A 25844-nucleotide genomic window follows, 5' to 3' on the forward strand; every position below is an offset into this window, starting at 1 on the left:
TTGCTGATTAGTTCCTTTGCTGTGCAGAAGCCTTTTATTCTGATATGGTCCCAATGGTTTATTTTTTGTTCTTCCCTTGCCTCGGGAGACTAGAAAAATGTGGCTATGGCCAATGTCAGAGAAATTACTACCTGTGCTCTCTTCTAGGATTTGTATGGTTTTAGGTACAAGTGAACAATTTAAACTTAAAGTGAAGGATTCAGAGGCATTTAGCACATTCACCATGTTGTGTCACCACCACCTCTGTCTAGCTGAGGTATTTTTAGCCCCGAAAGGAAACCCTGAACCCATTAAGCAGTTAGTCCACCTTCCCCAGCCCCTGGCAACCACCAATCTGCGTTCTATCTCTATGGATTTACCTCTTCTTCTCTAGATACGTCATATAAATGGAATCATACAGTACACGATCTTTCATACCTGGGTTCAACTTAGCATCATGTTTCCCAGGTTCACTACCACTGTACCACGTACCAATACTTCATTCCTTTTTATGACCAAGTAATACTCCAGTTGTGGGTAGGTACCACGATTTGTTTATGCCACCTTCCCTGATGGACGCCTGGGTTCTCATCACCTTTCCACTATCATGTGAACACTGTTGCACCACAGGCCACAGTCCTTCCTAAAATGGAATACGTATATATTTTACCTTTTGCACCTTTCTATGTTGGGAAATAATCTGAGAGTTCCTTGAACATGAAGTGTTTTGTTTTGGTGTTTCACCAGCTTCGCGTTCTCTGGGGCATCCTTCTCTCCTTCGCAACCATGTTCCTTGATTCCATGGGTAGCTCACCTTCCTCCCTTCTCCCAGGCTGCACCTCTAGTCCCTCCGAAGGCTGGAACAGCAACATTCCCAGGCAAGAAATGCAAACTACTCCTTCTGCAACTCCACGTAGGTTGTGAATGACACTTCTAGCATTTTGACCTTCCTTAATGCTCCTTCACCTTTACTGGCCAATTCCTCTTCAGTTCTTGCTATTTTTGTAAAATGTCATATTGGTTTACACCTGAAAGACAACAAGGCAACCTAGCCACCCACTCTGCTGCCTGCACATGAAGAGAGTGAAAGGTGCAGGAGCCAATCACCACCAGACTTTGAAAGAAGACGGGGTGTGACTGGTTCCCGATCACGACACACATCAGTGATACACGCAGTGATTCACCGACTGACACCCTGGCAGCAGTTAACCCTGGTAACACAATGGGGTCACTGAAATCTGAACTGTATTGTTGGGGGACTGGTATTTTTTAAAGGGTGATCACTGAAATTCATGCATATCAGAACTTTGCCAGGTGAGGACCTCCTACGTATGTGGGCACACAGTAACAAACAACATATGCACGACACACAGATTACTAACTACAGTACGTAGCTCGAAAATAAGTAGCATTACAGCAAACAGCGACACCATTGCTCCATGGAGAAACTAACATGCAGGACACAGTGTCTCCCTCCATTCTATCCAGCTTGTTCTGGGTACCAACTCGCTGAGCACCCACTGCATGACAAGTCAGGACAGTCCTCCCCTCAAGCAGCAGCCTCCTCAACTCTCCTCCCTCACTGTGCTCCCAGACACCGAATCCGGAGCCGGCTCTGAGCGCAGGAACAGACTGAGCAGCTCGGAGACAGGAACTACCATAGCCTCAAACCTCAAGTATTTTTCACTGACTTTTTATTTTACATTTCATAACCTAAGAAGGAACAAAATGATGTCAAAACTGGTCCTAAGGGAGGGCCCAGAGAGAGACTTCTGTGAAAGAGAAGTGCAGGATGTTTACCCTACAGAATTCTGTCCTATTTTCAAAGGCCAATTCTGTTCACTTTCGGGTTCTGATTGGGTTACAAAGTGAGCTGTTAACACTAGTTGGATCTTTTAAGTCAGAACTTCCTAGGACCTAGCCCTCTGTAAATCCATGGGCCAGAGTTCTCCGAGTGCTCAGCCCTCCCCTGGTGGGAAGACTGCCTCTCCCACAACAGGAAGGCCATCAGGATGGCCACCAAGATGAAAAAGGCAAGGAAGGGGAGAAAGGGAACTATATGCCCGACCCTATTTCAAAACGAATTACCAGAATTGAAAAAAAATGTTTAGGTAAAAAAAAGCAAAGAAGGATCAAATTAGGCTTGGAGGGAGTTAGGAAGATCCATTAAAAAAAAAAAAAATTAAAGAAAACCACCAACCAAGGACCACGTCTCATAGGCTCTGACACCTCCTGATCGACACCAGCGGCTTCATAAACGGGTTAACCCTTTGCGTCTACACCAATTTAAAAGAATACCCTCATTCATTTCATCATGAATAATTCACCGACTTTCCAAGAAGCACCCAACATGATCCCATGCAACAGAAAGAAAAAGTCTCCCATCCGGTCCCTCCCTTTCTCTTGGTTTACCATTGACCCTTGAGATGAAGTAATTGACAAGGGGAGAAACAAGCATCTGAAGGGGCTTAAAAAGACATCTGTTCTGGAATGAAAATGCATGTCATCGGGAGAGAATTTCCATTTGTGAATACAGTTTCCTCTTCCATGATATCATTCAGCAATCTACGATGTGCGGGTATGCGAAAATCTAATTTGTAAATGGAAACTCACAGGACCTCAGAGCGATGAGCAACACAGTCGCTTGTTACTCAAATAACACTTGACACTGGGTAAACCGAGAAACACTGATTTGAAACCTCAGCCCTCATTACCCAAAACAAAGCACTGGCTCTTTCCATGACCAGGCACTCCAGACACCAAATGCAAATTAAACCAACAGAACAAAAACCGTATTCACAAAGCACAGATTGCAAAAGCCTTGTTCTAAGTTCAGCCATTCACAGACCCTGAGGAGGACAACGCTGAGAGCGAAACACAGCTGGGTCGCCGGGAACATGCCCAGAAGCCAGGCTCCTGCCTCAACCAGAGATGTTTGACGGCACTTATCCAAGGCTCCTTAATATACGCCGTCCTCTCCAGTGACTCTATCCTGTTGAAAACTGAAATTTCAGCTGAAAGACTAAGATGTGCATTGCGGCTAGCATTCTTTGAAGCTATAAACCTCCTAGATCTTAAGTCAACTGTTTCGTTTTTGGACCCTGATAACAGCTTCCTCCTCCAACACCCACTTCTATCAACTCCCCTCTATCAGCAAGGTGGGAGGGAAGGAGTCCCCTTCAGGGCTCCACGGCAAGCCAGAAAACGTGCTGTTCTAGGCCTTTCCTTTTCCCCCCATCAGGGAGAGTCTGGTTTATGTAAGAGTCAACCCCCAGAAGAGAGACCTGGATTATTTCCGAAGCTGCAATGGGCCTGGACAGAGCGCCAGTCAGGACTGGAGGACCAGGCAACATTCTCAGTGTGGGAAGAGCTCCCAAGTGTGCTTTAGTCTCCCCCTAAAACCTGAGTTTAGGTTCATGGATGGGCTGCCATGGAAAGGTCCTTTGGCGTCTGTTCAACAGAATCACCTTGGCAAAGTCCCTTGACCAACCATCTCTTGCAAGCAAGGACCAGAAAACTGACCTTATACTCAGCTCATCACTCTGGCCTGCAGCAGGAGACCTAGCTCTGGAAAACTACAGTCCAACAAAAGAATCCTCAGCTTTCCAAAAGGACTTTCAGAATCAACCAGGATGCTAAGAGACCTTAGGGACGCTGCCACCGGCCCAACAATGCGCCCCACCCCCAACCCCAGGTGCAGGCTGGTGAAAGGCTCTGGCATCTATTCCTCAGCAGCCTGAAAGAGGGGGGCCCTCCCCCCTCCACTAGCTTGAGAATGTGGCACCCCAGCCAGCTGCTCTGTCCTAGACGCCAGAAGACCCCTAGCCCCCTCAATTCCATTTTATATCCCTCCCTCCTAATTCCATCAATCATTCTTATTTTATGGGGCCGAAACCTTCATTCTGAGCTATCTTGGATTATTTTCTATGGCAGGCAGAATATCGAGCAAGAGAAGCGGAGTATTACCTCTTACACAACTATAATCCAAGCTAGAAAGCAAAGTCATCAGGACAGCTCATCTAATGAGGGGGCCCCGGTGCTTACTGAGAACACCTGCTCGCACTGTGGTTTGGCGTTTACTACCAGACACAGGCGGGCAGGGTATCCCCAGCTCTCTTCCATGTGGGGGAACAGAGAGGCTCAGGAATGAGAGGAAGCTGACATGTTTTTGAGTCTAGTAGGTACAGCATGATGGCTGTGAACCCTATCTCCTGACCCTACATCCCTCTGTGCCCCCACAGGGAATGCCACACACCCAACATTTGCTCCTCCCCGACATTCACGTGTATTTCTCATTCCCGGTGCCTCTGGGAGGCCATGAGACCGTGAGCATGGAGCACTCATGAATGGGATTATGCCTTTACAGAAGTGATCCCAGGGAGCCTGCTTGTCCCAGGGGAGGACCCAGTGAGAAGGCAGTGGCCTATGGACCACAATGCAAGTCCTCACCAGATACCAAATCTGCCCGCACCTTGATCTTGGGTCCCTAGCTCCAACTGTGAGAAATAAACTTCTATTGTTTACAAGCACCCCCGTCTGTGGTATTTCTGGTACAGTAGCCTGAATGGACTGGAGAAGGAATCTAGAATAAAGGGCATTTGTTTCCTTTGGTGGGGCTCCAGAAATGATTCAGGGAAGGGTGTGGGTTTGTGTGAAAAGACAGGAGATGAATACAGCAACGGCCAACACCTGAACAGCCCTAGCTCCCGAAAGACACACAGCCAGGAAGGGGCAGAGACAGGACAGCCGGGGAACCCTGCTTCTAGCCACTCAGGACAGGGCTTCTGTGCCTATACTCCACGTACCCCATGATGAAAGGGCCAGAGACGGCGCAGATTTGGGAATGAAGGAAAAACAACATGAAGCGGGAATCAGAGGTGGGGGCTTGGCTCCAGAAGCATCTCCAGCTCCTACAGGCCCAGGAGTCTGTGCCACATCAGGCAACAGAGGCCTGTAGGGAGACCCCAGAGTGACATCTGGCATCCTGGAAGCAACATATGTGTGGCCACTGTGTCCGCCCTTCCCACACCTGCAGGAGGCAGCCACACTGTCTAACCCTGACTCCTGTCCCCGGCTGCTGGCTGCTGGCGCTCCCCACGTAGCACTGGGCCCATGAGCCCGCCCATGAGCCCGCCCCTCTTCACCCCACACCCAGCCCTCCTCCCCTGGACTGCGACCAACCACTCCCCCCTTTCTCCGGGCCCTGCACCCCGCCTCTGCCAGACTCCTCCCCACAATTCTAGGACCACTTCTGGGTAAAACTAAGGCATGGGGGGATGGATGCAGGGAGCCACTCACCAGGACAGCTGTTGTTTCCTGCTTCTAAATGCTCCCTATAAACCCCTCCAGCTTGCAGCTACCTCCGCCCGGTGAGAAGGATGGAAGGATGGGAGAGGGCTCCTCTCTTGCTCTCACTTCACACTTCACTTCACTTCACTTCTCACTTCAGCGTTCTGTCCCTCCTTTTGGAAGCTAAGGTCCTCCGGGTCACCTAAGACTTTACATAACAGTCAGAATCCAGATAAAGATAAAGAGCGGAGAATTCCTGCCCTCAGGCTTCAAACAGGGCCAGATAAAGCGTGAGGCTCTGACCTTTTGCTTCTTGATGACCTTCACCCATTAAAAGCTGAGCCCCTGGTCTGGTCCAGTATTAACTCCACTACACCCCGGCCTGCTCTGGGTTCGCTGTTCACCCATCACGGGACTGGAATGCTTCTCCCACTTGGAATGGTCCCTGCGTAAACCACCTGCCTGCCAACCGCAAACTGGCCGGGAGAGGATCCGGCAGCTTCTCCAAGTTCTAAATAGCACTTAACGCCGAGCTGGCACTAAAATATCCTCCTGACAGCAACTTACAATGGCCGTGTTTCTTTCCCATTAGAATGAAAGCCACAGAGCCTGTCATAAGTCTTGGAAACAGAACAGTCCTCATGCATTCGCCTTTTTTTTTTTTTCTTTAGTATCTTAAGGAAGAATTCTAAATGGTTTGCCTCTAGAGATGCCATGCTTGATTTGAAATTTTATGAAGCACTGACCTGAATGGGCTGCAGATTAGAACCTTAAATGGCTATTATAACCTCTATAGCAGAGAAAAATCTCAAACTTCTGCCACCTGCTTTGCCTCCACATGTCACTGTACAACACTGATAATGACTTGGCAAGGCTAAGAAGAATCTGCGTCCCGACACATCGCACTCCATGATGTACAAGCCTTCGGGACTGATCAATTGTATTTTTCCACTGTAAAGGAAAAAACCCATTACAGCAAGTAAGAGCATGGACCTGGTTTCTCAATCTGCAGGCGCTCCTGGTTTTAAACAAAAACCACAACGTGCAATCTAGATTCACCGGAGGCAGGGCTCCATCTGGTTCAGAACTACCATGGACTGAATGACAGATCATCCAACCATCCTGGTGCAGGATTCACAAATCATTCTCCCAACACAGCTGTTGGCTCGAAAGTACCCTTGCAGATGAACACAATGACCAATGTTAGAGTCTACCAAGAAGCCCCCACCGGGAAGAAGCAAGCTCATCCCAATCAACGCAGCTCCAAAATCCAAACCAAAAATGTTAATTCCCAAAACCTAAAGCCTGAACCTTTAGATCATGTAAGTCAAAGCTTTCTGGCAGAATTTTTCTTTTTGAGAGAGAGAAAGTATGCACGTGGTGTTGGGGTGGGGAGGGGCAGTTGCAAAGGGAGAGAGAGAATCTTAAGCAGGCTCCATGCTGTTTAAGTGTGGAGTCTGGTGTGGGGCTCAATCCCAGGACCCTGAGATCATGACCTGAGCCAAAATCAAGACTCAGATGCTTAACTGACTGGGCCATCCAGGCACCCCTTGCTGGCAGAATTTAAAGTACAAGGTATTATATGTTAATCAAAAAATAAAAAATTAAAATAAATTTTTAAAAAAGTACAAGGCACACCTTGTTTTAGCGTCAATGTGAACCAACCCTCCTAAGAAACAACAAACTATGGACACAATTACAGGGACCGTGCAGAGAGGTCACACCCTGAGGATGACAAGCCCTGCGGTCTCAAAGCCCAGGAAGGTAAGGATTCTGGGTGATTCTGGGAGGCGGGCACTGGCTGATCTCGTACCACAGAGTCTCTCCCTAGGCCTGTCCCATCCGTACTCAGGCCAGAGCGAGCCCTGCGGGGCCTCTGCCAGCCAGTCCCACGCAACTGCCCAGACCTGCTCTCAGCCAACTGCCCTGTCACCGGCTCCCTACAGGGACCCTGTCACTCCCTGGCCTTCCAAGCTGTGCCTGTGCTTAGCTACTCACAAAGGACAAGGAGCCCAAAGGATGGGTCCAGCCTTTCACTTTTCAAAGTCCTGCCCACCCCACAACGTCAGCTGAGACCTCACTGGCCCACAGCACAGCCCGGCCTTAAGGGGACAGATCCTCCCCCCCCCAGGCAGCAGGACCCCAGCCTGCCCTGGCCCCTGTGGGAACACAGGTGTGCAAGACGGGGGTGAAGCCATGTGTGAGACGGAGAATGAGCAGGATGTGAGCAGGCAGGCCGGCCCACCACCCACGGTCTGCAGACCCTCCCCAGCAGGCCCTCAGAAGCCGGGCTGCTAAGTCAGACCCAGCTGAGTGCAGGGGGCCTCGAGCCCCGCTCCACGGCCCTGGGGGACCAGCACGGCTTGGGGCTCCATCGATCCCCATGGACAACCGGCCTCTCGGGGGCAGAGAATGGAGATCGGCAGCACCGCGCTGGGAAGAAGGAAGAGGAGGAATCATGATCACCTCGTAACACCCCCCCAACTCGTAAAACATCTAGAAAAATATGGGAACCTGAAATCCTAACGACACACGTAGCCCCTTCTCATCTGTCAACACAGCAGTCAGGGAAGCCCAAAGACACGCAGAGAAAAAGCCAGCACCAAGCCCTTGTTTTGGGGCCAGGAGCAAGGAAAGCCCTTCTCCGTGTTCCTCCTGGAGGTGCTCCTAGCTAGTCCCCGGAGGGAGAAGCAGGAAGGCCGGACGGGCCCACACGCTTCTCCCACAGACGCCACCATCTTCAAAGGTGAGGAAGGGTGTCTGCATAGCTGCACCCCTGCCACCTTGTTTCCGGGGCCCCCAAGATCCCACTCCGTCCAGTCTGGCCTTCTGCCCCGTGACCCCTGCCGTGGGCGCACCACGAGGAAAGTCCACTCTGCAGAGGCGGAGTCCACGGAGACGGAGAGAGCGAAGATGGACCCTGAAGGGGGAGCAAGGATGAGCAGAAGCCCCTCAGGCAAGCGAGGGCAGAGCAGGGGCGTCCCAGGCAGAGGGCAGGGCTGGGGGGGGGGGCACGTCCCAGGCACAGGGCAGGGCTGGGGGCGGGGGCACAGCACCCCCAGGCCACGTGGGAGGAGTTCAGTGAGGCCAGGGCAGCCGGAGACAAGGAGGCAGGGCTCCGAGGGGGGGGTGTGCCGGGAGGGGGACCTTGGAAGCTGGGCCAGGGAAGGAGGCCCTCACTCTACAGAAGCGCAGAGAGGCGGCTCAGGCTCCATGTGTGCCAGAGACGTCCCCTCCTGTGGCTGTGTGCGGGGAAGGATGAAAGGGGGGCGTCAGGCTTCCGGAAACCGGGCCCGGATCCTGCCTCAACAGCTCTGGAAGTCCCCTGGGTTGGGGCTGTGGGTCCTCCTCAGTCATGAGGCGGGGGGCACGCAGCAGCTTTGAAAGAATGGCTCTCATTTATACCAATGTATTATTACCACTGGACTTCCCTAATTATACCCTAGTTTAGGTCATGTATCTTATACACCCCTCATCTGCAAGATTTAATTTCCAAAGTGTTAGAATGTTTATGACTTTTTTTTTAATTATTTAATTTTTTATTTGACAGAGAGAGAAATCACAAGTAGGCAGAGAGGCAGGCAGATAGGAAGGGAGAAGCAGGCTCCCTGCTGAGCAGAGAGCCCAATGCGGGGGCTCGATCTCAGGACCCTGGGATCATGACCTGAGCCGAAGGCAGAGGCTTAACCCACTGAGCCACCCAGGCGCCCCTGTTTATGACATTTTGAGAGCAGACAGAATTCCCCTCCAGCGTGAGTTACACAGGCTTGACCTCTGCGTCATGGGACAACATGAAGGCACAGTCCCAAGGAGGGTAGGGCCACCGCTTCACGGAACAACATTTCAGGTGAACTACCCGACCTGGGAAACGAGTAAGCACACAGCACAGTGGCTTGAGCACGGCCACCGGCCACCTTCTTTACGGGTGGGGTGGTAGGGGTCCCCCCACCCCGGCCTGGAGGTAACTACTTGCTATTCCTACTCTGCAAGAAAAACTGGCCAAGCTACAATACTAGTTAGTCTAAGGGACAACGATAATTAGGACGTTCTCACTAACCAATTCCAGTAACAGATGGGAAAGCAGTGTAAGTGTTCAACGTCTTAGACATTTCTCCCCGAACATCTTGCTGTTTTTCAAGACCTTCATGGAATAAATACTTGTTGACAAACTCCTACATGAAAACACCATGCTAGACCATATCAAAAAATTAAATCACTATATTCAGCAAAACCCATTCCCCAAAGCTTACTATCTATAAAGGAAAGCAATCCCATCTCCACTGCACAGAAACCCTTTTGCCTAAGTAACATTGGTAGTATGACTCCCCCACACACAACCTGTACCTTAAAACCAAGTCTGAATGGGGGACCCTGGGTGGCTCGGTCAGTTAAGCGTCGGATTCCTGATCTCAGCTCAGGTCATCTCAGTGTCCTGGGATTGAGCCCCGTGTAGGGCTCCACACTCGGTGCAGAATCTCCTAGAGATTCTCTCCCTCCCCCTCTGTCCCTCCTGCTCGGATTCTCTCTCTCTGAAATAAATCTTAAAAAAACAACAAAAAAAAACAAATCTGAACATGTTCCTGAAACACCATTCAAAAGAGGAAGCAGATCTTTTTCCTTTGGTACAAGGGAGATGACTTTTTGGGGTTTGGGTTTTTTTTTTTTTAATCTGAACTCTTAAATTCCACATAAATGGAAATTCTGGCAAATTGTACTGCACGTATCTGAAGGGCTATTGCTTTTATGGGTGCCTGGGGGGCTCAGTCGGTTTTGGCTCAGGTCATGATCTCAGGGTTGTGAATCTGTCCTGCGTCAGGCTCTGTGGTCAGTGCGGCATCTGCTTCAGTCTTGATCTGACGGTCCAGCACCATTGTGCTCTTTGGGGCCTAGGCTTATGGGGGCCCATGAGACCCAGCTCTGCCTCCCAACCCCAAACAGGAGATGCTCGACAGTGTTCTGCTGTGTTCTACACACGATCCCCGCTCCCCACTCCGAGCCAGCCAACTCTCTACACAGAGATGTGACCCATCTGGGAGAGGCAGTCCTGTCGTCCATCAGACTGCAAAACCTCCCCTTGGTGCACCCACATTTTGCTCTCCTATGTTGCCAACACCCTCCAGCTAATCTCCAGATTAAGATCTCACCTGGAAAGAGGATGCTGGTGGCAAGTCACAGAGCCTGCCCGGACCCCTGTCCCATGCCATCACCCCCCTTTGCCCACATCTCTAACTTGGAGCGGACAGAGCAATAGAAAACACCTAACACACGGAAGGACACGATCAAGTTCCAGGGAGGACACTTAACTGACGAATGCGACAACCTGTACTTGGAGCCAACACAAGAACACAGGAGTAGGGGCCAGTGGGGGAACAATGCAGGTCCTGGGGCACATGGGGGCCTGAGTCTCCCCAGAATGCAATAAGCCCACAGTCCTACGTGGTTGCCAAAGGTGCTTCTGTGGTCTTCGGCAACACGCATGACGATATCCGTGCTTATTTACGTGAAGACAAAGTCTCATGCCACCGTCTGTTCACAGAACACAGCATGGCTGTTAGAGAAGCAGATCCTGGGGGCCTCCAGTCAGACGGACGCCCAGCTCCTCCTTTTATTAGCCATGCGACCGTGGGCAAGCAACATAATCTGAGATTCCAACGCCTCATTTATAAAACGGGGCTAGTCCACCAGCAGTAACTCCCACCGCAGTGAAGATTAAAGAGTAAATCCCTGTCAAGCGCTGAGCAATAGAACCTGGTAGAGTGAGCCAATGAGCCGAACAGCTGTTTGCTGTCTGTCCGTCTCTACTGGGCACTTACCACACACCAGGTCCCCATCAGGATGGACGGACAGACAGGGACACACACACACACTCACTCTCTCTCTCTCTCTCATTTCACTTCATCTTCAATTTATGAATGAGCAAATGGAGAGCAAAGAAGGGTAAATGAACTCCACAATCTGAAGAACTCCAAGGCCTAAGCTCCCTCTACCCTGCTGCACAGAGAGGCTCTAGAACCTTCCCTCTACCCTGCTGCACAGAGAGGCTCTAGAACCTTCCCTCTACCCTGCTGCACAGAGAGGCTCTAGAACCTTCCCTTGCTGTGCCAAGTACTGACCACCACACTTGAAGATCCACACAAACTGGTAGCCCGTCGGTGGAGAGCGGTGAGGATGGCAAATGGTCCGAGTTCCAGTGGGTCGAACTGAATGGGGAGCAGGAAGCCCTGAAAAGGCTCAATCAACCTGGGTCTCTTTTAGCTCATACGATGATTAAAGGTTAATGTATAAAGTTTTCAGAGAACCGATCTGTCCCGGAATCAGTCTCCTAGGGCTACCATAACAAAATACCACAGACTGGGTGACCCAAACCACAGGAACTTATTTCTCATTGTTCTAGAAGCTAGAAATCCAAGAGGTGTGTGCAGATGTGATTTCTTCTGAGACGGTTCTCTTGGGCTGCACAAAGTCACCTTCTTGTCATATCCTCTCGGGGACCTTTCCTCTGTGAATCTTCTTACTGTCTCTTCCTTTAAGGATACCAGTCCGATTGGATTAGAACCCACCCTAATGACCTCCTTTTAACTTAATCACCTCTATCTCCAAATATAGTCGCATTCAGAGGAACTGAGAACTAGGGCTTCAATGGCGGGGGGGGGGGGGGGGGGGGGGGCGACTCATTCAGCTCAGAAAGTCTCCTGCTGCCCTCCAAGAACAGAATAAGGCACTTCAAGAGGTAGCAAGTTCCCAGTCAGCAGGGAAAGGCAAGCTTCAGCCTCATCGCCAAGATAATCACTTGCGAGTGAGGCCACCTGCCCAGATCTGGGGCGGCAAGATCTTTAGGCTTTCATCTGAGCGGTAAGAGTCTAGGGATCAGTGCCCTTTAGGTGGTTGGGTTTTGTTTTTTTTTAAAGCAACATACCTCTATAGAAAAGATTCTACAGAAACAACAAGAAACAAAGTTGGAAATCGTGAACGCAGTGAGTCATGGGTGCTATCTGGGTAATATCACCATCATGGGAAAGGTTTGTTCCCCCATGAAAATGGAAGGAACCAACCAAAGTTCACAGGCATTCATGTGACAAAGAAAAGGAAGAGGTGGCACCAGCTGTACTCAACAGCCTTCATCACCCAGTGACCAGGACTTCTGGGTTCCCCACGCTCACTGTCATGTATACTTAAAGCAGTACTTCTGCGGGGCCCCTCAACTAGTCACATAGTTTCAACCAAGCCACCTTCAGAGCCGTGGCCAATGACCACCAAGGATAACAGAGTCTTGGAGGAGGAGGAGGAACAGCAGGTGGTCCTAAGAGCAAGAACGGAGTCACTGACCAGGAAGAAAGCACAAACCCCACAGGTCTTCCAGTCTTCTTCAAAGGCTAGTAACTCTCAGTGGGAGCTCTTATTCTCAATGGATTGTCTCCCGTTACCTGCCTGAAACGCACTTCAAACCATTCAAATTTGGGACCTGCAAAGATTCAGTGTCACTGTCATGATGTCATACGACAAATGTCATATAAACATCACACCATCTCATCCACCACCCAATCAGCTACTTCCCAAAGCCTTCTCCAAAATTACCCACTCCTATTAGTTACATTCTCTCCCGTCATTGTTTTCTGGGCCCAAACTAGAGAATTAGTCTATAAAACCTGAATGGATAAGAAAGCACGGTATGAACTGGGTGTCCTCCGAGGCCGAATCCTCCTAGAGCGAAGGACGCTATATTCCCTCCTACTGGCCCGTGAGCCAGACGACAGTGGGGCCTCATCTGTTTGCACAGCGTGTATCCACAAGCCCCAGGAACACAGTCCCACAAGTGCGTGGAGTTCAAGAAATATGCATTGCATTTAAGAATATCTGGTTTTTATCCCCACAAACGAAACATCAAGCTTTTTATCCCCATAAACAAGTAATAATAGAAATATGCAAGTCAGGAGGATCAAGATCATTGCCATGTCTGAACAAATACCACTTCTAATGTCCTCACGGCCAGACAACAACGGAAACCAAGCTTGTGCTTACACCAATTTCTGGAGGACCACTGCTCTAAGAAATCCTACATCGCACACCAAGTAATGTAATAAACAAGATGCCCCTGTTAAAGATGCACCTGTTAAAAATGCAATACTGAAGCTCACAGGATTCTCTCACAGGGCATCCGTTCACAAAAGCTGCGGGCTTGTACGTAACAGGACAGAAACCAGATGACCTGTGTATAAAGCAAGACATTCTCACAATCAGCTGACATAAATCACTGGATTTCACAGAAATGGTGTTAGTCTCCAGGCTAACATCATCACCTCGAGGCCTCCCTGAGCGGGAGGTGAACTCACACCCGCGTGTGGTCACCTTTCACAGTTAAGTACTGCTGATCCGTAACGAACAGGAAGGACATCGTGGGAAGACGAACTGTGACTTCTGGGATTAGTCCATCAAATACACTACAGCTTTCACCTCTCCGGGTTCGCTTTCTGAGGAAAGCTGGCTGCCACACCACGGAGGCATTCAAGCAGTCCAGAGAGGGGTCCACGTGGCAAGAACCCGAGCGCTAACTTGCCAAGCAGGGGTGGAAGCAGGAACGCCAGCCCCACTCAAGCCTCCAGATGACTCTGGCCGTGGTCACCTCTGAGCCACAGCCCCCAGAGAGACCCTGAGCCGGCATGTCCCCAACCTGGGCGCTCTCACGTCCCCTGAGCTGCACCGCCTGTGAACGGATGATGTCCACGGTTGAAAGCCACTGGGTTTCGGACTAACTCATCCTGCAACAATAAATAAGTAATACAGATTCTGGCAACAGCAACTGAAGTGCTGCTGTTCTAACCTAACATGTGACAGTAGCTTTGGAACGTGGCCATGGCGGTGGCAGTAGGCTGGAAGAACAACAGTGTTACAAAATCCGGAAGCACAGCCCTCAGGGTTTTCCAGGAACCTGTGAGGGATGGTGTCCAGAGAAGCAACGGTCAGAAGCTGATAAAAGGAATCCTGGTTACTAAGTGACAGAAAATTTAACAACACTGTAGCCTATGGTCATGCAAAAAGTCAAAAATGTATCTAATGAAACAGGAGGTATCCATGCAGAGTGTTGAATGTGCCATCCATAGTCTTTTTAAGTACTCAAAAACAAAACAAAAAACAAACAAACCCCCACACATCCCTGAGAGTGCCACCAAAGCAAACAAGGTAGCTTCTGAGAAGTAAGGGAGTTGTCCCCTAACACTCAACAGTAACCCAATGTAGACAATAGGTTCTCTCTCCAGCAGATCTATGGGTGTGGCTTTGGTCTAATAAAGTGAACTCCAGTAAGATTCATAGGGCATCCACAACATTTTTAAAGGAATTATACCTGCAGAAACATCCGCTTGAACTGAAGGGCACAGAGATGGTACAGAATAAAATTCCATTGGCAAGAAGCTTAGAAATCTACTCAGCTATGAACAGAGGCTTTTATAGAAAAAGAAGGATGTTATGGGACATAATGGTTTCCTGATGCTAAATGTTTAAGTTCTTAGTATTATGTATTAATATACTTTTTCCCTAAAACACAGAATGAAGGTTATTCCTCTAATTCCCTTGGACTCAAAAGTGACTTTTTTATTAGAAGTGCGTAAACTCAGGGCACATGGGTAGCTCAGATGGTTAAACAACTGCCTTCAGCTCACATCCTGATCCCAAGGTCCTGGATCAAGCCCTACATCTGGCTTCCAGCTCAGGGGGGAGCCCGCTTCTCCCTCTCCTGCTCCCTCTGCTTGTGCTATCTTGGTCTGTCAAATTAAGCAAAATCTTTAAAAAAAAAAAAAAAGAGAGAGAGAGAGAGAGAGAGAGATGAGTAAAATCAATAAGCTAATTTGTGGATAGTCTGCTTATACTTAAAACATCAGGTGGGTGATCTTGTCCTGTGTATGTCCAAAACAAACAATACTCTGAAAACTAAAAACCAAGGACTCGAGTTTTTCCATAACATTTTTAGGTAATGAAATTGTTTTCTTAAATTATTCATATAGTTCACAAAATATATATTAGATGATACACTGTAAAAACATCCCTCTCACCCTGACCTCCACCCCTCAGCCCCCACCCATCCCGCCCACACACAAAACACCACAGGAAACCACTACTGCCAGGTTTCTTGGGAATGCTTCCAAAGTTTCTTTCTGCAGATTGAAATATGAAAATCTTATCTCATATTCTCCCTTCTGACAAAACAAGCAGGATCGATTACACACTGTTCTACAGCTCAGGGAACTCTAAATTAGCTGGACAGCCATCCATTCAAGGTTCTGTACTCTGACAAGCATCTGAAAGATAAATGTTCTACAGTGCTCGATGTACTTTAAGGGTTTTAAAGGATTAAAAGTCAAAATGAAATACGTGTGAAATTCAACAGCTAGAACTCCACAATTACCTGTAAGCAAAATTTACCCAAACCCAGGAGTATATACCCCCATGCTCTGATGGTTATAAACAAGGTAAGATAAAAAAACAGTGTGAATCCTAACCATCCCTTGTTAACCAGCTTGTAAAATCTGCTAAACTGAAACCACATTAACCAATGCAAGTGATTCAACAAATACACTGGACTCCAACCCACTCCTAGGGTTAGGCTTCTGGAAAACTCTTAGGAGAATCTGAGGTTGGTGTAAAATAAAAGACTTGTTTCAACAGAAAAAGGAAATAACTTATTGCAAAGGTTTAGCTTGGAAGAAAGCTATGTACACTGTATGAGTAAATAACACTTTACTTACTTATCAGCAACAGAACCTATATTTTCATTTGCCTACATTTCCCTAATTCACATTACTCTGTAAATGTCCAGTTTCAAAACTCTGAAGTCAACTCAGACTCCTCGGTTCTGAATCTTGCCTTTACAAGGGCTTCAATTCTTGTACCTTTCCTATGTTTGCCTCCTGGTCTTGTACTATGTATCTCCCTCCTTCCAGCCTCTTCTCTCTGCAGCAGAGCAACACTGATTTTTCTCTAGTATGTTTTAACTATGTCATTCTCAGTTTATCCTCCCCCTGCTGGCCCCCTGCTGGCCCCCCACTGCCTGAAGACCCAAGCCCACAATGCTCACTGTAGAACCCAGCCCCCCAAACTGGCCCAACTCCACAGGTCTATGCGCCCCTGCCACTGCTGTCAATCCCTTGGCCCTAGGAAGATCTGCCAGGTCACTGACCCGTACCCCTTTCCCCTGCATCTACACTCACATAGGTTCCTCATCTCAACCTGGTAACCACTGTAATGGGCTGAACCGTGTCCCCCCAAAATACATATGCTGGAATTCTGATGCCCAGTACCTCAGAATGTAACTGTTATTTGGAGGGAGAGCCTTTAAAAAGGTGATTAAATGAGGGGCGCCTGAGTGGCTCAGTGGGTTAAAGCCTCTGCCTTCAGCTCAGGTCATGATCCTGGGGTCCTGGGATCGAGCCCCACATCGGGCTCTCTACGCAGCGGGGAGCCTACTTCCCTTCCTCTCTCTGTCTGCCTCTCTGCCTACCTGTAATCTCTGTCTGTCAAATAAATAAATAAAAATCTTTAATTTAAAAAAAAGGGTGATTAAATGAAAATGGGGCCATTGGGGTGGCCCCAAAGGCATTCTTAGGTAAAAAGAAAATTCGGCCACACAATGCGACACTAGGGATGCACACACACAGAACAAAGGCCATGTGAGATCTTTTACAAGCCAAGGAGAAAACAAACCTGCCAGCCCCTTGACCTTGGACTTCTAGCGTATGGAGATGTGAGACAATAATTTCTGTTGTTGAAGCCAACCAGTCCATGATATTTTGTTACGGGAGCTCTAGTGAACTAGCAACCACCCTCACCTTCCCTTGTTCTTTTTAAGATTTTATTTGTCAGAAGAGAGAGAGTGAGCACACACACAAGCAGGGGGAGCAGCAGGCAGAAAGAAAAGCAGGCTCCCCTTCAAGCAAAGAGGCCGATGCAGGACACCTGAGCTGAAGGCAGTTGCTTAACCAACTGAGCCATCCCACCGCCACCATCCTTCTATAATGCTAAAGCTCACCTGATTTTTTAAAATTTATTTTATTTATTTATTTATTCTTTATTCATTTATCTCTGTTCTGTCTCTATGGATTCACCTATTCCAGACACTGCATAGAATAAAATCATACAACATGTGCCCTTTCGTGACTGGGTTTCTTTCAGTTAGCACTGAAATGGTTTCAAGGTCTATCCATGCTGTAACAACTGTCAGAATTTCATTCCTTTTCATTGCTACATAATATTTTATGGAATGGATATACCATGTTTTGTTCATCTAAGTCAACAGCTGATGGACATTTGGGTTGTTTCCATTATTTAAGCCCACCTAATTTTTTTTAAGTCTTGCTTCCTCCCCGGAATGTGAACATTAGAAATAGACTCCCTTAACTCCCCGACCCCAGAAAACAACATATAAATTACTTACCCAATATCCAGTGTCAAACTGTAATACAAGAAGCATTAGCCAGTATCCTACTATCACCGGCAGCACTTCCTGTATATGCAACCATTCGATCGCCTTCTTTATGATCACTGTCTTAAGTTCACTCAGTCGATAAACATTTGCTGAGCATCTACTACATTAAGGTACCATGCTAGATCTACATATTCAGTTAATAAAACAGATGCCTTATCAACCCTTATAAATCTTCATCTATTGTGTGGTTGGGTTTTTTTTTTGTTTTTTTTGTTTTTTTTTAAGATTTATTTGGGAAAAAGAGAATGAGCAGCGGTAGGGAGGAGCAGAGAGAGAGAGAAAGAGAAACTCAAGCAGACTCATGTTGAGCGCAGAGCCCAAGGTTGGGCTCGATCTCACAACCCATTAGATTACTACCTGAGCTGAAACCAAGAGTCAGACGCTTACCCAACTGCGCCACCCAGGTGCCTGCCCCACGTGCTACTTACTTTCTACACTCAACCACTGGACACTGGTTTGAACTACATGCATCCACTTATATGGGGATTTTTTTTCAATACAGTGCTATAAATTTATTTTCTTTTTTTCCCTAGCTTACTTCATTGTACCAATACGGTATTGACTACATGTAACATATAAGATACGTATTAATCACCTATGTTATCAGGAAGGCTTCTGGTCAAATGTGGACTATCAGTAGTTAAGTTTTGGGGCCGTCAAAAGTTATATGTAGCTTTTCAACTAGGGAGGAGGGAGGGCCAGGATGATGAAGGAACAGAAGCCAAGCTGAGGACAAAGCAGAAGCTGACACCCCACAACCACCCCCCAACCGTGGGACAGGTATGACAGTCTTCCAAGAATCTCCCAACTATCTTAAAGTTAATGCCTTGCTAGAGCAGAAAAAGGACCTTAACTTGACAAGGGCAAGGCCTCCCGTTTCTCTAGGTCTTCTTTAGCATATGAAAGTTCTTTTGAAACCTCCCTTCCTTACCTCCCCCAATCCCATAGTACGTAATCACCACCATTCCCAACCCCCTGGCAGCAGCTCCTTCTGCCAAAGAGGCCTGTCCCCATGCTTTAATAAGCAACCATTTTGCACCAAAGACAGGTTAAGAATTCTTTCTTGGTCCGATGGCTCGGGAATCCACCCACCCAACCTCACCTATATTCCAAAACCCCCGGATTGTTGTTAAAGGGCCAAGCTTCAAATTTAAATTCCTCCTAAAAATGAATATGCCCTTTGGCTCATTAAGAGAAATGAATCATGGACATCTGAAAAGAAAGAACATGATGAATAAAAATGCTTCCCACAGCCTGTTTGGTAACATGGGAAATACCAGAAACAACCCAAGTCCAAGAATCTGTAACAGACAAGTAAGAGAACATCCATATGATGCAACGATCACTTACGATAGTGCTTACTGACGTTTTCAAGGAAACGCTGATTTGATAAAAAGGTAATGTAAAAAAAATGCATCAACAGAGGTATTTCACTCTGTAAACTACTAGAAGCACTGAAAAATTATAACATCCATTGGCTCTGGGTTGGGTTTTTTTTTTCTCCTCTCACATTTTTCCAGCTAGGAGAACATACCCCTTAAAAACATCAGACTGCTTAGAACTGGAGTTTCTATCTCAATCTGGTCACTCAGGGGTCAAGGGGTCAGGGGGATGGGACTGCGACAGAAGGCACCACTGTGGACACATGGGGTCACTGTGGTACATCCGAGCTGGGAATTCTTGGTTTTATACACTTATCTGTCTATTATAATAATCACAGTAAAAAGGTCCAAAGACACTTAAGGTACGCTCCTTAAAGGCAGAAATTGTCACAACTTAAGTCACTGTATTTTCCACATCTTTTGCACACCCTACTACTAGTTACATACGCCAAACAGACACTGTGTGTTTAGTAAGTGCATGAATTCACTGACCAATTCTAAAACTTGAACAACTAGCCCACTTACTCCCCTGGGACACATAAATTTATTGTTTCTGCTGAGATGGTAAAAGCTCTTCGGGGTCATAAATGGGGCCCCTCCACAAAACCACCACTGCGGGTTTTATATGGTGTCTCGCATCTCTTGTCTCTTCAAAGATCAATCAGCATCACCAACTCCTGGAAAAGTCATGTCTCCCGAATGACAGGTCACCGAGTAACACAGCAAATAGGACAAAATGTAAGAAAAGCAGAATGTACAGGAGCAAGAGGGAACAATGGAATGTACAATACCAAGATAAGGAAGGAAACCAATGAATTATGGACACAGTCCATTTCCCCATACAAAAGCTAAAACCATTTTTCAAAGTTCAGGTAAACAAACAGCTGAGATTTCGAGCTGCATTTTTTAGTCCTGGGTCTCAATCATTTTCTGGGCCATTCCTTTCTAACCTGAAAGACGTGCATTACTTCACTCTTAAAATATAAACAGCCTGTCAACCACAAGGAGAGATTATTAGATTAGACAGTTACCGCCAACTCTAAGGGAGTTGTCACTGGGGAAAAAGGCAATCTGAATTCTATGCAAAACACATTTGTTAGGGAGAATGGCCTGGAAAAAGCAGTAAGTAAAGCAGACTCAGCCAACTCTTAATTGTTCATCTAATAACTGAGGTAAATACTCTGAGGCAGGTACAAGGTACCACACAGCTCAGAAGTAGGAAGGGGGAGGGGCACCCGGGTGGCTCAGTGAGTTAAGCCTCTTCCTTCGGTTCGGGTCATGATCTCAGGATCCTGGGATCAAGCCCCACGTCAGGCTCTCTGCTCAGCAGGGAGCCTGCTTCCCCCCCCCCCTTCTCTCTGTCTGCCTCTCTGCCTACTTGTGATCTCTCTGGGTCAAATAAATAAATAAATAAAATCTTTAAAAAAAAAAAAAAGGAAGTAGGAAGGGGGAAAATGAAAATAAACAAAAGCTTGAAGTTCACATCAGGCCAGGGGAAGACAGGATGGCTTATTTCTGGATTTTATTTTGCTGCGATGGTTCATTCCAGCCTTCAGACCTTCCACATGTGTTCAAAAGTCCTTTTATACAAATAACAATAAATCCCCTGCTTAAGAACACTCACTGCGTTCCAAAATTTCGTTTGTGAGCTTTCAGTTATCGGAAACTCGGAATCCATTTCCCCGAACACGAATGAGTTTCCAAAGCTGGTCCCCAACTGTCTTTTTAACTCCCTGCATGACTGAAACCACCACCCGCTTTTATTGTCTGAAAGCAGCGAAAAACAACGTCATGGTAATAGGAACATACAGCAGCTGTACAAGCCCAGACATTGTTATTCCTGGAGTCAGGATGCCTGGGAGTCTGGGTGCTCACATTCCCCTGACATCTGACAGGGGCTTCCCCCACTCACCCACCCTAACCCCCTCCTCTCCCCACCTACAGCGGAGTTTTCTGGTTTGGGGGTTTGTTTTCTTTTTTCTCTTAAAAGCTTGACCGACTGTTCTCTCTCTGCTCAGAGAGCAGAGAGACTGCTCTCTCCTCCTGGAAGACGGTGGCCAGCCACCAGAACTTTCTGTCTCACCTCACACAAGGTGGCTGGCCAGGGGCCGCCCCAAAGCTCAGATACCCACTCTAACAGATCCTAAAGGGCTGTTTTCTTTCTTCTTGCTTGCTTATCCTTGATGGCTAAAAACAAAACCAAAAAATCCTCTCTATTTAGAGCAGCCAAACGTGGCCCCTCCTATCAACATGTGGGTCCGCTTTCCAAAGGAGCAGTGGTACAGGAATGAAGGCCAACCCGCTGCCTCCCTTCATCTGGCTTGGCTCGCTGGAGTGACACAAGCCTTCCCCACAACGGTTTCTCTTCCACAAACTCTCCATGAGGCGGCTCAAGCTAATGAATATACAGCTTCTCACACCTTTCTAGACCAGAAATGTCTCTAGAGGAACTGGGGTGTCTCACAGAAAGAATGCTACTTTACTCTCCAGGTCAAAAACCACAAGCTTCAGCTAAACCCAATACTGCAAGAACCAAAACCCTCAAAGGTTGTATGTCAAATCTAAAGCTTTTACCAGAACTCAGAAACCCCAGTGAACCACTGCTCATCTGAAACAACTGTGTATGTGATGGAGCCAGGTGTCCAGATGCCCCCCTCATTTAAAGGGAGCACTAAACCCCAGGCCCTCCCAGCCCCCAGGGACCACCTCACAGCCCTATTCCCCAACCCGTTCTCCACTGACACATTCTTGCTCAGTGCTTACACACTCACACCTCAACCAGCTTAAAACAAAATAACTTCTATCATCCCGCCCACAGCAAAAGGCTTCTCAAATTCTACACACACACACACACACACACACACACACACACCATCAACCCTCATCCCCGAAGCTCACAAGGCCCCCAACTCCGCGGCCTTCTCCAGGACCTCAGGTAGAGGAGGCCACCAAGTGTAAAGATCCCAGAAGCAGACCGGGTACCTCACCAAGGTCCGCCCCTTCCTAGGGACCACCAGGCACAAGTCACAAGCTTCTGAGCCTCGGTTTCCTCATCGATGTAATGGCGGTAACAGTAATACCTACATTACAGGGTATTAAAAAGGATTACTTTTAAAGCCCTGCAGGAAGGGCCTGGAACACAGGAAGTGCTGTGTTAAGTGGAAGAGAAAGCTCGGCCACTTATTATCACTCTAATCATTACCGCCATTCCATTCCCAGAAGTGTCTCCTTCCAGAAAGCTCCACACCACAGCAAGCTAGAGACAAATGATCTTTAGGATTATCCAAGCACCTCCATTTCAGAGATGAAAAAATGAAGAAAATTAAGAGAGATTAACCTGCCCAAGAACCCCCTCTAATTAAACCCCAGAGGGGCAGCTGGGTGGCTCAGGTCAAGGATCAAGCCCTCTCCCTCTGCTCTCTCGCTCTTTCTCTCAAATAAAATCTTTTAAAAAATGAAAATAAAAAATAATTAAACTCCAGAGCTGAGCCAAGACTGCCAAGGAGTTAAGTTCAGGAGCACTCCCTGCAACACACCCAGGAGGCTAACACTGGTCGGCAGTGACCCGGGTACACCTCATACACACCTTACAGGTGGATACCGGAGTGTTCGTGCCCCCGGTCACACACAGCCCCAGCGGCTTCCTCCACCAGACACCGGTGTGCCTTCTAGCACTGGGGACGGCTGGACGCACTTTACCAACTTCCGCATTAGAAGCTCGTTTAATCTTGCAACAGCCACAGACAGTGTTCTTTTTCCTCAAAGTGGATGTTTACTGGTGAAATGAACTGACCCATCCAGAGACAAAGCCAGGTTTGACCCCATCCAATCCAGCCAGCGTTCTGCTCCTGCCACATCGTCTCCAGCCTGGAAACTGAGCAAGAAGGAACATAGTCGGACCCCGTCTTGCTGGTTCACCCTCAGCCTCCTGCTCTTCCTTGGGGCCAGAGCAAGCCCCCTCTCCCACCTGACCGCCTCAAGAAAACATCTCTCCCACACTTTTTTATTTTTTAAAGATTTATTTATTTATTTGACAGACAGAGGTCACAAGTAGGCAGAGAGGCAGGCGGCGGGGGGGGGGGGGGGGGGGCAGGCTCCCCGCCCAGCAGAGAGCCCGATGTGGGGCTCAATCCCGGGACCCTGAGATCATGACCTGAGCCAAAGGCAGAGGCTTTAACCACTGAGCCACCCAGGTGCCCCTCTCCCACACTTTTTTAACCCCTCTTTTTTACTTTACATTTTGTTTTCCTGGAAGGCTAGGAGAATACAGATAAGAAGCCAGAGCAATTCTAGAAATGTATCTTTATCAAGAGACATTGTGGAGTCAAACTGGACTTTGTGAAGAACAGCCCCACCAACTTCTCAAGTCCCTAACTAACTACTAAGGCGCCCCCCCATCTTCCTTCACCCACCTTCATCACTTCCCTGCCCGCCTGCATGACAGGCCCTGTTCGGTTTGATGCTGATTACTGCAACCCCAAAACACTTTTCTCTGCTTGTAATAGTTTCAAATTAAAGGAAACTTAAAGGCCACAGAAAACATTACTTTTCCAGGCAAATTCACTCAAAGTTTGAGATAACTGACCTTTTAGCCAGCTTTGAGAAATCAGATTTTAAATGAGAAACTTTCTGGAGCAGAAATCTATTCTGTGGACAACAGGTAGAACCTGATTAAAATACCATCTCTAACTAGGGCACCTGGGTGGCTCAGTGGGTTAAAGCCTCTGCCTTCAGCTCAGGTCATGATCCCAGGATCCTGGGATCGAGCCTCGCATCCGGCTCTCCACTCAGCGGGAAGCCTGCTTTCCTTCCTCTCTCTCTGCCTGCCTCTCTGCCTACTTGTGATCTCTGTCCGACAAATAAATAAATAAAATCTTAAAAAAAAAAAATACCATCTCTAATGGTCCCACCCAACTCTTAAATCCAGCTCTTGGTTTAGTTACTCTTTACGCCAAAAGAAAAAAAAGTTTCTCAATCTCAGCACTGCTAACACTTCAGTCCATGTTAAGTCCTCACTGCGGGGGCTGCTGTGTGTAGCAGAGAACATCCTGCCGCAACCCCAGTCTCTGCCCATTAAATGCCAGCGGCCCCTTCCCCCCACCAGGTAGGACAACCAGAACATTCCCAGTTGACAACCAGTGGGATTTTTTAAGACTTTATTTACTTATTTATTTATGAGAGAAAGAGAAAGAATGAGGAGGGGAGGGGCAGAGGGAGAAGCAGGCTCCCCAGTGAACAGGGAGCCCAACACGGGGCTCCATCCCAGGACCCTGGGGATCATAACCTGAGCCGTAGGCAGACACTTCACCAACTGAGCCACCCAGGCACCCCGAGAACCTGTGTTTCAAGCAAAAGATCCCAAGGAAGCCAAAAATAGAGCTCCAAGGCTAAGAAAAGAGCAATAATCCAGAATCGCATGTTCAGTGAAGGCGGAGGTTGGAAGTAACCAGGAGGCGCTTCCCCGAGCAGAAGACCCCAAGCCTGGCTCCCTATCAGAGGCACCTGGGAGCTTTCCCAAGTACAGACTCCTGGGCCTGCTCCCACCCTTCTAAATAGGAAGCGCTGATGACACCAGTGAATTTAATCCTGAAAAAAAACTCCTGAAGAGAAGATCCATAAGCTAGTACTGACCTACACTTACTGGCATGCACATTCAGTTTGTGGGGCTGAAGTGTACTGATGTGGGTCATGTACTCTTAGCACAGACCCGTAAGGAAGACAGACAGAGGGCATAAACAGGTACTAAAGCTGGCCCAGTAGAACAGTCATCGTAGAATCCGGAAAGTAGGTGTATGGGTGTACATTCCTCCAGGTTCGCTGCGGATTTGTGATTTTTTCATAATAAAATGCTGGCAGGGGAGAGCATAGCATGCAGAAGCACTGCTGAGGATCAGGATCTGAAAAACCACGGCTAGAAAAGCATGTCCAACTCCTCTCCGTTGAAGGAGACACACCCCATCTAACCTCTCACTCCGCTCATTCCGCAGTAAGCCAAGGTAACTAAAGAAATCAACAAGAACGGATCCAAACCTCAAACAGGAGTTTTAAAAGTCTGCTGGCCCTTCTCCCTCTTGCCCTGCAACCTTCTATTCTAATGGAATATTCTAATAGGAAGCAAAGCAAAATTGACCACCCTTCCTAATTCTGTTCCGTTTTTTCTGGGTAATAGCCCCAGGCCTGAGGCGGAGCTCTTCCCAGGCTGCTGGCGCTTTAATCCTGCACTGTGCTCAGTTTTAGAAAGAAGGGTTTGCTTTTCGTAGGACACGACCCACTAACTCCACCTCCCCCACTGCAGTTTATACAACTCAGATTACTAACACTGCCAGTCTGGCCTCGTCCCAAAACACACCATCTTCAGTTCACATACTCACCGGCTTCTCAATTTACCAGAAAGTCCTGACCGCAAGAAATGGACAGGTAACGTTTTCACCGAACCACAATGCGAGCAATCAAGGGAAACACTCTGGTAATCCAGCGTACGACAGCATCGGATGGCATAATCATTTCTCTTGGTAACAGCACTGGTTCTTTTCCACAGCACTCTGTGCCCACCTCATGATTACTCTGTGCAGTAACCAAGTCCACGATCCGCTATCGGAGGAAAAAAGTTCTTAAAACCACCTTCTGGAGTCTCAATCCTTTTTATCTCCTTTTCACTGTCTACTATAGGAAATCCCTGCTACTAGGATGTTCCAGGGTCCTGAGACTGTTGGATCAAT

The 25844-nt window shown here is 47.9% G+C and overlaps 1 protein-coding gene across 3 annotated transcripts in view; it reads right to left on the minus strand.

The window, feature by feature from the left end:
• The window catches only part of NEDD4L (NEDD4 like E3 ubiquitin protein ligase), a 335730-nt gene that overhangs the window by 282525 nt on the left and 27361 nt on the right, over window positions 1-25844 (minus strand). Inside the window, exon 1 of one of the 3 annotated variants that reach the window (XM_080822009.1) lies at window positions 22712-22747. The exons of the other annotated variants lie outside the window; for them this stretch is intronic. The gene's annotated coding sequence lies outside the window, so the exon portion shown is untranslated. Of the gene's footprint in view, window positions 1-22711; window positions 22748-25844 lie in introns of those variants that run through there. 3 annotated transcript variants of the gene reach the window in all.

Source organism: Martes martes (assembly GCF_963455335.1).
Source record: "Martes martes genome assembly, chromosome: 13".
Lineage (NCBI taxonomy): Eukaryota > Metazoa > Chordata > Mammalia > Carnivora > Mustelidae > Martes > Martes martes.